Source organism: Phodopus roborovskii, unplaced genomic scaffold, assembly GCF_943737965.1.
Source record: "Phodopus roborovskii unplaced genomic scaffold, PHOROB, whole genome shotgun sequence".
In the NCBI taxonomy this organism is placed as follows: Eukaryota; Metazoa; Chordata; class Mammalia; order Rodentia; family Cricetidae; genus Phodopus; species Phodopus roborovskii.
The window spans coordinates 11,112,521-11,128,560 of record NW_026126511.1 but is presented as its reverse complement, the minus strand read 5'-3'; the positions used below and the strand labels follow the sequence as shown (position 1 = coordinate 11,128,560).

The 16,040-nt window shown below is 37.2% G+C and overlaps 1 pseudogene; it reads right to left on the bottom strand.

The window, feature by feature from the left end:
* Nucleotides 1-2,350: 2,350 nt before the first annotated feature.
* On the bottom strand, nt 2,351-4,109 carry LOC127230468 (eukaryotic translation initiation factor 4B-like; annotated as a pseudogene).
* Nucleotides 4,110-16,040: the final 11,931 nt, after the last annotated feature.

The following is a 16,040-nucleotide window of genomic DNA, read 5'->3' as shown; positions in this document are numbered from 1 at the left end:
TTTATTTCTTTTTTTCCAAGATTTTTTTTATTTTACATACTGATCCCAGTTATCTCTCCCTCCCTCTCTCACTCTTTCCCTCTCTGCCCCCTCACTTACACCCCGACCACCTTCCCTTCCCATTCCCCCCACTCCACATGTAGGGTGATGCCATCCAGGAGGGGTCATGTAAATCTGGCAAGTCATTTGAAGTAGGGAATAGGACTTCTCTCCTATCTGTAGATTAAGACAGTTATCCCTCCATAGGGGATGTCCCCCCCAAAGTCCTTTTGTGTACCAAGAATACATTCTATTCCACTGTCTGTGGTCTGTTAGACTGCTCAGGCCTTCTAGCTGAGACCCATGTTCAGGGGGTGTGAGTCAGTCCTATGCTGGATTCCCAGCTATCAGTCTAGGGGCCTGTTAGCTCCCAGGTCAGCTATTTCTATGTGTTTCTGCAACCTGGTCTTGTCTTTTCTCTCTGCATCTGGATTCTAGTTTTACTCAGTGTTTAGTTGTGGGTGTTTGCTTCTCTTTCAAACAGGTACTAGATGAAGGCTCCATGAATGTGGATAAATTAGTTGTTGATCTCACTATCCTGGAAGGGCATTTAAGGTATCCTTTCCACTGTTGCTCAAATTGTTAGAGTCAGTCATGTAGGTCTCTAGACATTTCTTTAGGTTCAGTTTTCTCTTCAAACCTATAATGGCTCCTTTTTTTATATGCTCTCTCTGTCTGTCTCTTTCTTTCTCTTCTGTCTTCTATTCCTACCCTGACTCAATCTTCCTAGTCCCATGTGCTTTCCTCTCATCCCCTTCTCTTTCTCCTAGTTCCCTCTCACCTCTATGTCCCCTCCCCACCATTCCCCATGAAATATTATTTATGACTTATTTAAGCCTGCCTGAGGAATCAGAAAGCAATGTCAACCTTGAGCCATAGAAGACAGGCACACTCCTTTTATCCCAGGACACAGAATTAAAAAGATAGATGTATCTCTGTGTCTAAGACCACCGTGGGTTATTGGAGAGTGAATCAAAGTTCAAGCCTTTAATCCTTGAATTTGAGAGGTATCAAAGGTAGAGGCATTCATTCTCCAAACACATTGAAGATAGAAATACAATGAGTCTCAGGATTCTCCAGCTATGTTGAGGAGAACATAGCAGTCTGGGATTGCAGTCTGAGGTTTGATGGAGCCAGAATCACCTCTCAATCTGAGGTAAAGGTAAGAGCTGGTAGCCAGCTGCTTTGTTTTTCTGATCTTCAACTTAAAGCTTGAACCCTAATATCTGTCTCTGGGTCTTTTATTTTTCATGTTCCACAATCACACTGAGCACAATGTTGAACTTGAAAACTAGCCCTTTGGATGCATATGAATCATGTTATAAGAAAATTCTTTTCATGCTAACAAATTGTGATTATTATAACTGAACTATAATTATTATAAATGAAGTAAGTAATTACTATAGGTCACAAAAGTGATATAAATCTTTAAAAGGCCTTATTCGATACAAGTTTTAGACTCAGAGGCCAAGGGCATAATAGAGTACAATTGTAAATGAAATCTAACAAAGTTTATGATATATCTAGATGAAAGTGTTAAAGAAAAAATTACTTAAAAGTATAAAAATAAACAAATGATTCCTTCTTAATTAGGAAAATAATTTAAGCAGAAGAGTGTCCTTTGTGTAAAATATAAATTCTTCATTTTTGAATCACAGTTATGTGTGAAAATTTAAGACAAATTTCTAAAATTTTATAAATTGTAGGAAATTACATTTGCTATGGAGACTTTGAGGAAGTAGACACATCCTTCTCAAATCTGCTCATGATGATGCATTGGCATATAGGCTCTCAGTATCACCCACCAAATCAATTGCTTCTCATTTATGGGTGCAGAGCTGAGTAGCATTGAATTTCTAGTATCATAAAAAGCAGTGAGAAGGTTTTGCTTGACCTAAATTTGTTAGTTGACATTATACATTTTTTCTGGCTTCATGTCATGGAGGATTAGCACATGACCTTATATTTCATTTTGCAAATACAACAGAAGCCATATGAAGGGATCTCCCTCAAGGACACTTATTATTTCTGCTTTATTACCTCCATTTATGTTTCAGTCCAGTGAAACTGAGCTTCTTCATTTCTGACTCCAGTGAAACTATTTGGCAAATCTACCAAAAGATACTTATCTGAACAAAATTTTCCTTATTTTCTAGTCTGTGTTCTTAGGTTATAATGCTCACAATCTTTTTTTCTCTTTCTTTTCTTTCTTTTTTTTCTTTTTTTTTTTCAGGAGATGGTGAGTTTTATTTTTTCTTGTCTGGAAAGAGGTTTGATTATCTCTTGAATCTTCCGGGGTGGAGACTAGAAGAATGTGGAGTCTACTCAGCATGGTCAACTCCCTCATTCTCATATTCACCATCCACGGAGAGAGCAGCATACTTGCTTGCAGAACTGAATTTGGAGGCTGGGTCTTCTCAGATTTCTCTGGCTCAGGTGCAGATCCGGATTCTTTATTTTTGCCATCTTTCCTATCCAACTCCTTCCCGTGGTCTTTGTCCCCTCCATCTCCAAGACCACGACTTGAGATCCCAGTTTGGCCTTTTGGGACAATTACCCCATCTATTTTATTTTCATTTTTTCTTTATGGTCCATCCTCAGAGAGCTGAGCTGGAGCTACTTTCCCTCCACCACTTGTAGGGGACTGCTGCTCTGTGTCTGAGCTCTAAGATCGAGCAGGAGGGTGAGAGCTTTGCTTCACCCACGCAGCATTCTCCTTTGGTGGAGGGTCTGGCATTACCTGTAGAGGTTGAACAGGTTTAGAAGGTTTGGAGGTTGGAGAGTGACTGTCTTCTTACTCATTGAGGGTTTCATTTTCTAGAGACTTTTCACTCTCTCCTTCGTGTATTTCAGCCAGATGTGGCTGAGGTCAAAGTCTGAAATGACTCACTTCCCGTCCTCGACCATTCTCTTTCCTGAGTTTCTTTGCCAACTTGGGTGTCTCTCCCATGGTCTGCGTGGCCCGTGGCCTCATCCAGCTGCCGTTACAACTTCTCTTGCTCCTTTTGTAGCCGCTCTTCTGCTTCTCTTTGTCGAGCAGCTGTGTCAACAGGCTTTGCCCTTCCTAAGATAGAAGCAGCTGGACTGGACTGGCAGGTGCTAGCAGAGGGATCATCTTCCTTTAGATTCAGTTTGGGTCTTTGGGGGTGGAGCTCTGTCATCAGGACTATATGGGTCCCAAGAGTAATCATCCCTGGAGCTTCAGGACCGATCATCCCTTCTGTCATACCGATCTTCACAGCAGTCCCCACCTCTGTAGTCATCATCCCTGTGGTACCCACTACCAAATGCTCTTCTGCTACTGCCTATCCTGGAGTCATAGCCTCGGTCACAGTCTCTGCTGCCTAGGTCATAATAGCAATCCCGCCCCCCCCCCATAGCGATCCATATCTCTGCATGGGCCATCCCAATAACTGTCACCCTTTCTAGGTGGGTAGTCATCAAAGCTGTCTGTGGCAGGATGAGCCCTCCAGTCTGTCTGTTTTGTCAGAATCCTAATTTCTAACTCCACCAAAAAAAAAAAAAAAAAAAAAAAAAAAGCGATCATCCCGGTCTTTATCCTGTGCTTGATCAGCAGCGTCCACTCGAATTCCCCTGTACCTAAAGTCTCTTCATTGAGACTCAAAGCACTGAGCACAGAACCCAGGTCTTCAAATTCTGCATAGCCAAAGCCTTTTAACCTGTCGGGATTACTGGGTTCATGTGGTAGGTGTACAGCACTGATATTTAATCTTCTAAAGAATTCCTTAATAAAATTTTCTGTCACATGATAGGGCAGGTTCCCCAGGAAAGCAGTGTGACTTTGGAAGAAGGCTCCAGTTAATATTGGGTTCCTGAGCAGCCCGTGGAGCAGTGGGAAGGATGGACCGGTCAATTGGTGATGCCCTATACACATCATCTTCGTTACTGTGCCAAGTTGTCACATCTCCTTCCAGATCGTCTGTTTCATCAGCCCAGCTGACTGGTTTGGAGACATAAGTGCTTCCTCCACCAGTACTCCTGTCCTCCACTAGAAAGTCTGTTAGGGAAATGGTTGTCCCCTTGTTATTCTTTTTTTCTGAGGCCGCCATGTTGGGATAGGAAGAGAGAACCCCGATGCTCACACTCTTTAATGTCAAGACTTCTGAGGTTACACATTCTGTTTTTTAGTATTCAGAGTCTAAAATATTCACTCTTTCCAGATGCCTGTATTTATTTCTAACTAATTTTGACAATGGCTTTCTATGGCTTAAGTTTACATTTTCATATAAACAACATTATTCAGCATTTATAGCTCATCACCACTACACCAGCCAGAGTCTAGAATAGTATGCTTATATGCTCTTTGGACATTTCCCTTGTCTGCTACACTTGCTCATCTCAGAGCCTCTGAATATGTCACTGTCATTTTCTATACAAAACAATCCTCAGTTTATCAGGTAAATACATCTCTAGAACTCATTCTTCAATCTCCTATTGTTAGACTTTCAGATCATAACTGATGACTCCTAAATAGCGTCTTTAAAATTTGTTTTTTTGTTTTGTTTTGTTTTTGAGACAAGTTGTCTCTATTATATAACTCTGGCTGTCTTGAATCTCTCTATGTAGACTTGACTGGCCTCAAACACATTGAGAGCACCATTCTCTGTTTCCTGCGTCCTACGGTTAAAACTCCACCCAATAGCTCTTGTTCAATCCATTCCATTTTCATACCCACAAAATAATTTGCTACACACTGTATTAATTTTGGATTATATTGATTACTATAATGTGATGATAGCAATAATATTTCAAAGTTAATTATCATGTTCCTGTGGTTAAATGTTACTATTTTAAGTTTTAAAGGCAAAGACTCAGATGAGTAAGACAGTTTCTTACAATTTTTGTTATGTTCCTTTATTTCTTTATTTTCCATTACAAACTTATCTGGAAAGAGTCTATTTTTCATAATGAGGTCAGGGAACATTAATACTGGAAAACAAGACTGTAGCTTTGTACATCTTTAAAACTTGAAACTGTATACATTCAAACAATATTAAATAGTGATATTAAAAGTAAAATAACACCCACACTCTCAGTCCAACAAAAACACTTAGGTTTTTCCATAATTTCTCTTGTAAAGAATGTCTAAACCCTGAAAGCATCTGATATTCACAGTGTTTAATGCTCTCCACTATGTCTTTATCTACTAGAAATGATGTTCCTTTCATTTCTTTCACTAATTATTTCTTATTGGTTAGCTCTGTCATAAATATTAACTCATTTCTATTAATCTAAGTATTTCCACATGGTCTCATCTTATCAGAGAGGGCCCAGACCTCTGTTCTCTCCAGTCTCTACATCTTGACACCTCCTTACTAACTCCTTGTATCCTGCTAGTCTCCTAGTCCTGCCTATCTTGATTTCCTATTGGCCAACAGTGCTTTATTCATTAACCAATAAGAGAAACATATTTACAGAATGACATCTCCCATCAAATTCTGTTTTCTAACTGGAATAATTTTATACAACAATGAGAACCAAGTTTACAGTGAACAATATTTTAAAACATTTAGGAGAAATTAATATATTTGGAATTAATCCATTTATTTAATCAGCAAAGTAATGTTATTGAACCATCTTTTGGGTGAGGCTTTCTGGTATGGTATTTGAAATTAATCCATTTATTTAATCAGCAAAGTAATGTATTGAACCATATTTAGGGTTAGTCTTTCTGGTAGGATATTGAAGTTGTAATTATGAAAACAAAATTCCTTCCTGATTTCTTATAGTGCTTAAGATTAATGGCAAGTACTTTTAAAATATTTTTTTCAGCTGAGTACTCCACAAGCAATTGTTCTCTGCCTTTCTGTGTTCAGTGTCTTTAGTAAACAAAAAGTCTTTTTCTGATATTGACTGAGAGCTATAGTCATCTAAGATAAACATATATAAATTTAGGGGTTAATTTGTTCCTATGTTGATCTATCAAACTAATGATAGTAGGCTTGACAGTGGAAACCAGGGTGTCCAAATTGTGAACTTTTGGCAGGATACACAGCATCAAACATTCATTATCTCCTGTAAAGTTGGCCATAAATCCAATTTGAAAGCTTTTGCTTACACTTTTTAAGCCTGGCCCAGAAACCATAGAGGAAATGAGCACAGAAGAATCCAGAGATCTTGAAGGACCACCTCACTATAGCAACATATTTTAGACATGGCAGGACAGCAGGTATTGTTGCAGTCACAAACATCAACAGGATCAAGACATCCGACATTCTAACACAAAGCAGGAAAGGGTCCATGAGCCTCCACCTTAGCTGATCTTATTGTTGGTGAAGAGAGAGGTTTCCTTTAAACATGTGGCTCATGGAAATTTGGGCATTATCCAGTGGATGTCCACATACAAGTACGTGCGCATTGCAAATTGAACTCAGTGTCTTATGAAAATATAGCGAAAGGCAACATGTATTTGGGAAGAGCTGGAAAGGCACAGATGGATCTGGGAGAACTTAGGGAAGGAGAGAGTTGATACCATTAAATTGTTTGTTTGAATGCATGAAATTTTTGATTCATGAAAATATTAACTTAAAATATGTTATTTTCCTAAGCCTATGAAAACCAAACACCCATCAGCAATAAGTATAATTTCAGGTGAAATGACAGAAACACATATAAGAGCAAAGGACAAATTCTGAAATATGAGAGTACTGACTTTAAGAACTGAATTATGAGTACTCAAAACAAAAAACAAAAATGGATACACAGCTTATTGGGCTTTGAAGTTAATACAGGACATTTAAAAAAGATAAGTGGCATTTCGAAAAGACCATAACTATTAATGTAAGTCATTGAATCAAAAATCATGTGCAAATAATTATTTTGATGTACTTGAAAATATTTAGACAATATGGAGTATTGTGTAATAAAGCAATTCATTCTCAAACAAGCTGGCTACATAAAGAGAGAGAAATGACAACAAGAAATGTAAATTTTGAACTGTAAATTATTAATATGTGTTGTATATTGAAAGCAAAGAAAGTAAAATCAATTCTTATGAAGAGGTCAGGACACACTGAACAGAACAAGTCAGGAATAAATGACGTTGATGGCTATAAGCAGCACACAGCAGTTATAAAAGATTTCACACAACACAGAACAACACAGAAATCTAAAAATAAAAACCATACACTCAGAAATCATAAGTAGACCTATGCATATTTAGGGAAGTATATAGATCACAGAGGTGTAACAGGAGGGCAGAAACTGGGCTACACCTTGTCAATGAAGGGACTTTTGTGCTAAGAAAGGAAATTTGAATTTATTCCGAAGCACTTGCTTGTTTCTTGACATCATGTCAGAAAATGGCATGTTTTCAAATGTACTTATATATAACCCTGGCCAATCTCGAGCTCCCAAAGAGCACAATCATGCTCAAGTTGAGGGTCTACAAGATTCACTTGCAGAATCCTGGAAACTGCAGGTACTTCAGGCAGGAAATACAATTCATTAAATTCTGCCTTGAGGGTTCCTGAAACTACGTCTAAAGATGTTAAAGCAATGCAGTGTGCTGAGACAAATGATGTATTCAATTTATATTCTAAAAATGTCAAAATAGTCAACGTCAATGAACAAAGCACAGCAGGGTATGCAAAACTTGTGTAAAAAAACAATAACAAGGAAAATAAAAATTACAAGTGAAGATGCAGACCTTAATTCTTCTATCGACTATCTGTGTGCATTGGAATACTTTTATAACCTTAAGAAACAATCTATAAAATGGGTGGAATTATTTTGTGCTCATTTTAAAATAATGTACAAAATAATGTAGAAGATTGTTCTGTTGTTTATAGTAAGACATAATATTTAATATAATAATATAGTGAAAATTTCCCTGCAGATTAGATTTTGTCAATCATCTACACTGACATTTGTTGCTTTAATTTTGTTTCTTGTTGAAAGAAAAATGAGTAAGACAGGATTTGTTGACTTGAAATGTAAAATTTGAATTTGGAGAGAAAAGTGTTGTCCTGGGGCATGAGGGAAAATGATAATGGAGAATTTTGTTGACTGTCAATTCAGGATTACATCATGGAACAATGAAAAGTTCACAGATGCACAGGCTACTGGTTCTCCATGAAGAACTTTTCTCCTTCATCCTTCATCCTTCATCTCTTCCTTCCTTTCCTTTTGAACCTCATCACCTCTCCTATCCTTCTCTATTTTCTTTTACTTCCTTTGGTTTTCTAAGGGAAACCAGAAAGCTGGAAGTTTCTTCAATGAGGCAACACTTGGATGAAGGACAAAAAGATCTTTGAGCCTCTAAAATCCAACTTCCAGGTCCTGAAGTGAGACTAAAGCTTAAACTGACAGCTGAGGATATGTACTTCTACATAGTCCAACCAAGCTGTAGATCTGTCCACAAAGACCCATGATTGCCTCATTCTGTCAGGTGTCTGACATGCTGTTAGAGCAGTAAAGTATCTTTCCTCCAACCCCCCGGCCCAAGCCTAAGGTCTTCTATTTCTTCCAGCATGAGATTTTGGGGGAAATGTCCATTTCCTTGTGGGTTTATTGTTTAAATAATTAGAGAGTCAGATTGAGAGACAAAAGGTGCTCTTTAGAATAGTTTCATTTCTGCCAGGCACATTAAAATTCACCATTTTGTTTTGTTTTAAGACTTTAATATTAAGATAGGATACTTCTATGTCTGAAACTACTGTAATAACAAACAGAGAAGTAGACATCAACTTTGGAACTCATTCAGTTAGGGATGCACAATAACTATTTTTCATAACTTCCTAGTTTTCAGTTAACTAGAGAAGGATTGGTATGTACTTCCTGATTTCTTAATATTTCAATTTCTTACATTCTACATTACTAAGATATTTGATAAATTCTAATAGAATGACTTAAAGAAAATTCTGCTTGAAAAAACATAACTTTTAATTTGTGTTTCTACATCATGCTGAATTACATATACACATCTCATATACCGTGTGTGTGTGTGTGTGTGTGTGTGTGTATGCATGCATGAATAAGCATTTAAACTCTTATATTTTCTCTTCTAGTATTAAACATAATTCAAAAAAAATACATATGGTTAGACTACATCAAGACATTTTTCTCCAATGATTATGACAGTCTTTGAGCTCATTTTATTTTTTATAGATTAGCCACAGTTACAAAAGTTCTTAGAAAATCTACTCTCCCATGGGAGCATGTTTGTAGCTATATGGCAATAATGAACTGTGACTTGCATTGTTAATCAAATGTATTGATTCTAAAAGAGTATTATAGCTAATCCTATTACTGGGAAGGGACATGAAAATCTTTTCCAGTTATGAACACCTAAATCAAAATTGGGAGGAAGGAGCTTATCCTGGTAACTTCAAGCATTCGGGGAGAATTTTTTTCTGTGTAACCATTTGATCCTTGCAGGCCTTCTATATTGAGCTTACCTGTCATTCTACTATACACCCAAGATACAAATCCACAAACGTGGTCAGAGCTAGAGTTCCCAAGTGTCCAATAGTATACATGATACAACATGTGTTGTAGTCCATATTTTGCTTGCTGATACTATGCACAAAAGTGAGGTCTCTATCTATGGAGAGAGACATCTCCCAATATTGCCCATGTACGGTTTTCCACACTGTCCACACTGGTCTGTTCCCTATATTCTTGCTTTCTCTCTTTTTTTTTTTATTTATTTGCTTTTCATAAAATGTATTTGCATCATGTTCTTTTTCCTCACCCAAGTCTTTCCAAATACTCAGGAACTTCTTTCCCAGTATCCCATACCCTCAAATTCATTCTCTCTCTCTCCCTCCTCCCCTCCCCTCCTCTCCTCCCCTCCTCCCCTCCCCTCCTCCCCTCCCCTCCTCCCCTCCCCTCCTCTCCTCCTCTCCTCCCCTCCTCCCCTCCCCTCCTCTCCTCCTCTCCTCCCCTCCTCTCCTCCCCTCCTCTCCCCTCCTCCCCTCCCCTCCTCCCCTCCCCCTCCTCCCCTCCCCTCCTCCCCCTCCTCTCCTCCCCCTCCTCTCCCCTCCTCCGCTCCCCTCCTCCCCTCCCCTCCTCCCCTCCCCTCCTCCCCTCCCCTCCTCCCCTCCCCTCCCCTCCCCTCCTCCCCTCCCCTCCTCCCCTCCCCTCCTTATCTACCTCCCCCTTCTTCTCTCTCACTAGCTCACTTGCTCTCTCACTCTCTCAAGATAAAGAAAGAAAGAGACAAAAGAAACAAAAACAACGGAAATAAAAATAACAAAATTAAATGGAGAAATAATAAGAAAAGGAAGTTGATATGATAAAGCACTACGGGTACTTGATGGATTCCACGGCAGGAGAGGGTGGCAGAGGACAAACATGCTAGGTAGACGAACCTTAGTGAGAAGTTTCATTAGAAAGGAAAAGGGGGAGGGGAGAGAGAGAAAAAGATAAAACAGACTCAAAGACAAAGAGAGGACAGAAGAGAAGAGGGAGACAGGAAAAATGCTGTCTGCCCCAAGGTGACTGTGAAAAGTGAATGGGAAAGATAGCCTACGTGAGTTGGGGTCTTTCTATTAAAGGGGTCCTCTGCATCTGCCTGCTGCCAGGTGACAGAAGCAGGAGAGCATAATGCCTGAATCCTTACAAAACAAAATCCCACTCTAACAAGAAAGGTATTTACAACTGAAATCTGCTGAGAAAGGGTAAATCCATTTTAGCCACTAAAATTTCACTGTACATACCAAATGCACTCTGATGCAGGCACCGTGCCTAGGTGTCATTGTCAAAAACAAATGGTTTCCATATCGACACATTCTTATGAAACAGTTCTTCTATGTGTATACCTTCATCACTTCAGTAATAATAATGCAAATGAGAAATAACAATTTTTACCTTACTTCGCTTAAAAAAGAATAAATAAGTTATTGTACATATGCCTTTGAAAAAACACTGAAGATTACTTTGATATATTCATTAAGTGTCAAATAATCCATATATGAGGATTTGAACTTATATGAACAAGTTATTATTTGAAGAATAAACAGTATATATTCTGAATTAAAATTTTCTAAAGATGGTGAATGAAAATGTGGTTGAAAATGTAGAAATGTAAACATGAGGTATAACGAATGGTAAAATAAACATGAAAAGAGAATACTGGAGATATGCTTTCACTTTTTTATTTCAGTTTTAAGTTATGGAAAGTACCATTTCTAAAACCATACATTCCCAGGAGGACTGATTAATAGAGCTTGACAGAAGCTTAGGAAGTCATCGCTGTAGCACCCAGCCTCAAGGCAGCACATGTCTAAGCCATCTAGGATGGTTCATTGTCTGCGCTTTCCAGACTCTCTCAGGATGCAGACACTGTAACCTACATTGCGACTTTCACACTCTGAGAGCTGAAAACTTTTCTCAGTGACACAGCAGAAATAGGCTAGGTTTTCACCAAAAGTTTAACCTATTTCTTTTCTTTGCAATTTATTTCAAGTGTGTGTGTGTGTGTGTGTGTGTGTGTGTGTGTGTGTGTGTGTGTGTGTTTGTAACAGACAGAAACAGATAGACAGACAGACAAATAGACAAAGACAGAGATGGACTCAGTGGTGTTTGCATTGTGAATCACTACAGAGCATACAATACAATTTCAGCAAACAATGTGATTGATTATACAGATAGCCATGGCAGGATTTCACAACTTCATATTTTTTCATGTACTCACTTAATATTGTATTATCAGCAGTCTGTTTCAGCATTGTGAAATGGGTTTTGCTTGAATTATTTCCAAATCTATAAAAACACAGTCTTTGCATATAATACTATAGTGGATCCCATTGTTCAACATCTTACAGGAAGCAATGTACTGTATTAGACATTGTTAAGAAAGCATAATATAATCTGTGCTGCAGAAGAACTACTCCTGTTCTTGTGTCCAAGCCATTCTTTTACAAATCTGAGGAGATTTGATGTAAATTATTCATTTTTCTTTGCATGGAACCATAACAATACATTCTGTTTCTCCACAGAGATGTGTACACTGTCTGTAGAGTCAGTTCACTGGGGAGAATGTAATGGACAAGCATTTCAGTGTATAGCTTCTTCTTATTTATTTATTTTGCTGTGATGCTCTGGGTGTTCTTTTTAAAATCTGTGAACTCTTCACTGTCCAGTCTGCAACCCGTCTAACAATAAAAGAGTGTTCTATGATGTAATGTTGATTTCCACTGTTCTATTTGTATTTTCTCTGTTTTAATAGTGAGCTAATGTTCCTAACAGGAATGCCATGGATACATTAGCCTAAAGGAAAAAGAACTGATAATCCCTAAAGCTGATGTTTAGAAAATTGATCTGAAAGGATTTCTGTTTTATTAAAAATAACTACCAAAAACTGCCAGTCCCCCAGATGCTAAAACCTTTCCTCTCCAGTAAGAATAATCTGTAGCATGGTTAAATCCATATTTTTAAAACAAATGAGCCAAATATATTGTTTTATAGCAGATTCATGGCAAATTGAATATGATTTTAGAATTTATAAAAATATTCATTTTGGAGATTATGTACTTGGGCAACATTAAATAAAGCACTCCTTTGAAGTGTGAATATAGTATGTAGCAACGAGGAATGGAAGGGTTCTTTCCTCTCTGCTTGTAAAAGTGAAGAAGTGAAATGTAACCAGTTTCAGTGTGGTAAGTTTAGGATAAAAGTGAGGTTAAATTTCCTGACAACACTAGTTAAAATGATATAGTTCCCAGGAAACTGGTAAATTTCCTTTGAAGATCGTTTAAGATCTTTGGTCTATATACTTTAACATGTGTTACTCTAGCCTGCAAAAGGTTTCCTGTTCTTTCTTTCCTTCAAAGTCTTTTAACAAAAGCATATTTTCACATGTTCTATGCCTCTTTGTTATAGTTCAAGGAGCCAGAATGTATACAAATGAATGCATTATGGTATTATTTTTATATAAAGAATTCACCTTAATGAACAAGAACAATTTTAAAAGCAAATAAACAAAACAAAACAAACAAACACAATGAACAAAACCCTACAGAAGTATTGCACCACTGTGAGGTCAGCCTAGACTTTAAAGCTGCACAAGTTTAGGCAAAAGTGTGCCAGTTCATTACTGCAACACTAAGAGATTTAATATGATTAGGAACATGTGAGTCTTTCTTTAAACATGCTTATTTGTGGAAGAACTGTGATGGATTCAATGCAGGTGGGACTCAAAAGACTCTTCTCAAGTGATGCTTACCTTATCTTCATGGAAGAACTTTAATGAAGACAATATTTCACTAAGCATCCTTCTTCAAACCCGGTATGAGATACAACCCAATGGTACAATGTGCCTAACAAGTGCAAAGACGAGGATTGATACACAATTATAACACTGTTTATCATTTCTGTAAGTAGATATTATAATTCTGAATTATTTATTAGGAACATAGTGAATTTTACCCTTTTTGAGCATAGAAACAAGCAAAATTATGATTAAAAGTCATCTTCAAATATAGCAATAAAAAACACAGAAATGGCATTGATAGGTTTAAAAGCTATAAAATAAAATACAAAACACATTGTACTCTATTTTTCTGTCTTTTTTCCATTTTCATGTTCTTTGTCATTTTAATATTCAGTATTTGTTATTATTTCAGCTTCATAGTAAAAGCTGTTTTTGTGAAGTTGCCCATAACACACATAAAGATATTTTTGTTTACAAAGAATTGCAAGAACAGCATATGGCTGTGCATAAATTCACATAATTTCAAAATGCAGATATCTTTGAAGACATATTATTGTGGTAGGGATCAGATATTTTGAGATGATATTGAATAATTATTTTCCTGGGAAAATATAAAGCAATATACGTTCACCTCGTGTATGGAAAGAACCAACAGAACAAAGAATGAGCTCGATAGAGCTCGATGTAAGTCAACGGTTAAGCCACTGAGTTTACTGGGTTTTCTTACAATAACACAGGCATTCTGCCTGCAACTATATCTGCAGGAGGTAACAGCAAGGACAGCGAACACCAAATTTGCCTCAGATCATCTTGCAGTGGGAACAGCCTCCTAAAACTTTGGCTGCATTTTCTGAGTTTTGCTCTTCCCTCCAGAAGGCAGTATTGACAGGTCAGGTCCTCTGAGCATGCTCTGCTGGTCACTCTGCTGCCCCTTTGCAATACTTTGATACTCATGTCTAGCCCAGAGGAAACAGAACAGACACACATCACCTGATACTCTTCCTCTTTTAACTGGACAATGATAGATGCAATCACTGAATTCCACCTGCAGATAAAAAAGTAAACCTTCAGGGAAGGTCAATAAAGTTCAGTTCATTTTCATTATTCTTCAGAGGCATGTTCTTTCAAATCCCTTCATTCAGCCACCAAATATTCAATCCACCTTTTAGTTCCTTCCACCTTTTAGTAAAAAAATAAATGAGTTAATAAAATTATCAACTGATTAATATGTATTTTGGTTCATGTGCCTTAATATCTATCATTGAGTCATTAAGACTTAATGCATGGCTGCACAAAATTTATTGAGCATGCAATTCTTTACATTTTGCCAATAACACAGTCTCCCCTTTGTAGAAACCTAAACTGATACTTAGCTCTGCACTTGAAGGCATTTTGATAAAAAGGAATCAATCAAGAAGGAAAACACACACATAACACACAAAGTGGGGGGGCAGGGATACACTTAGAGAATGCTCAAATAAGCATTACTGTGTTCACCCCGAGCTGTGAGCATGTTCAGGGAACACGGAAGTAACAGCTCACTCTTGCCTGCAAGTCCATGATTAGTCAGAGAGGCACCATGAATATGGACCTGAAGGTTAAAACTGCATTTAGTGAGTAGGAAAATCTTTACAGACAAAAATCAGTAAACAGAACTGACTCCAGCAGGCAAGCTCCTGTCAGTTATGATACCTGGAGATGGGTGATATTACAGAAAAGCAGCATACAAATACAAATGGTTGAAATAACTATTGCTGGAATTACTTGATTTTGTATGAACTGCAAAGGAAGGTTATATTAGGAAAGTTACATAGGCCTAAAAATAAATAACAAAAATTTACTTTGATTTTTGTTGTTCATATATCAGCATTTTCTTATGTTATATTTTATTAAACATGTAATGAATTTACATGAATCCAACATATTAATCAGCATTTAATTTGATGAAAAATAAATATCAGTACATAATTTAATGCAATGGGTTAAAGGGAACTAATGTGAACAGGAAATATTTTAAAGCTGTATATTAGTATTTACATTATTCATTATAGTTTTTAATAAATAAGTAGTATTTAGAAGTTTGGATTAATGTTTTTACCCCTTTTAACATACCGTTATAAGAGGAACTTTGTGAGCTAGCTCTTTATGTTTTTTTTACTGGTACTGAAACAGTGTACTATAATGTATTTTATTATTTTTACAATTTTACCTTCAATTTCAAAAATATACCTAGAAATACACTTTTAATTAACAAATGTGTTTTGTAAAATAAGCCCACAATGAGAGTGACTTTTCATATTCTGAATTCCCTGCATAGGCATCACTTAATTAAAAACTAAAACAAGCCCTGAAATGTAAATTGCATCAAGAGAGACTCAATATAATAACTGACTCACCATACTTCCTGGCACTTTTTCAAAGCTCCCTTAGAGCTTTCCTGGATGTTCTGAAGGATATGAAGATGACGATTGTCATTATTATTATATCTCATTTTTTAAAAATTTAAATTCAAATCAGTACAACATGATTTGCTGTTCCAGATAATAGAAGAAATAGGTTGTGTAACAACCCTTGCACTGACACTTTAAGAAATCCTAAGTGGCCAAGCAGTGATGGCCCATGCCTTTAATCTCAGCATCCTGGAGGCAGAGGAAAGTGGATCTCTGTGAGTTTGAGGCCAGCTTGGCCTACAAAGCTGCACAGAAAAACCCTGTCTCCAAAAAGTAAAGGAAAAAAAAAAAAAAAAAAAAAAAAAAGGAAGTCCTAAGTTCAAACAAATCATGGTTTAGCTCTCTGTGATTCTGAGGCTTAACACTCAACCTAG